Here is a 1,013-nt window from a genome sequence, read left to right on the forward strand (position 1 = left end):
CTGCTACAGATGCTGGACAGCATCATGCCTTACTTTGTAACCAGCAGATCTTCTAGGCTTCCCACTACATGTGCGTACATGTACTTTTCCCTGATGGGTATGCTAAAAGAGCAGTCATCTTTTCTTGAAGGACATTTATTTTTTAGCAGAGATGCGTTTAATTTGATCAGACTGAAGAAACACAGTCGCAATTCAAAGGAGCATGACTGGTCTTGTTACAGACTTTGCCAAACAGTTTTGCTGTGAGAGTGGATATATTTGGCAGTATTGTTTTAGTGAGGTTTGTGTACACAGTACTCCAGGATAGTGGTAATATATTAACTGGGAATACTGGTCTGTGAGATTGTTGTTACCAGATAACGAAGTTTTGCTAAGACTTTTACTGTTCTTCTTTGCAGTAAGAAACTAATAATCTTGTATTATAAAAAGATGTTTTTCTTGTAGATGTAGAAGAATTTGGTGTAAGAAGTGACGAGCCTTGTTGCATCCCTCCAGCCATACACCTTGGATCAGCTGTTGGTTTTGTTTGGTTAGACTTAAAGACTTGACATATAAACTATTTTTTGTTATAGTGGTTATACGAAGTAAGGCTTGACCGTGTGTAAACTGTTCTCTATGATAATGGTTATACAAGGTAAGACTTGTGTAAACTGTTCTGTATGATAATGGTTATACAAGGTAAGACTTGTGTAAACTGTTCTCCGTGATAATGGTTATACGAGGTAAGACTTGTGTAAACTGTTCTCCGTGATAATGGTTATACGAGGTAAGACTTGTGTAAACTGTTCTCCGTGATAATGGTTATACAAGGTAAGACTTGTGTAAACTGTTCTCCGTGATAATGGTTATACAAGGTAAGACTTGTGTAAACTGTTCTCCGTGATAATGGTTATACAAGGTAAGGCTTGTGTAAACTGTTCTCCGTGATAATGGTTAACCCCAGAGTATTTACTGTCTCAAGTTCCTCCCAAGATAAGCAAGTTCAAGTCTTAATGGAGACGTCTTAAACCCTT

This window comes from Branchiostoma floridae, chromosome 8 (assembly GCF_000003815.2).
Source record: "Branchiostoma floridae strain S238N-H82 chromosome 8, Bfl_VNyyK, whole genome shotgun sequence".
Classification (NCBI taxonomy): domain Eukaryota; kingdom Metazoa; phylum Chordata; class Leptocardii; order Amphioxiformes; family Branchiostomatidae; genus Branchiostoma; species Branchiostoma floridae.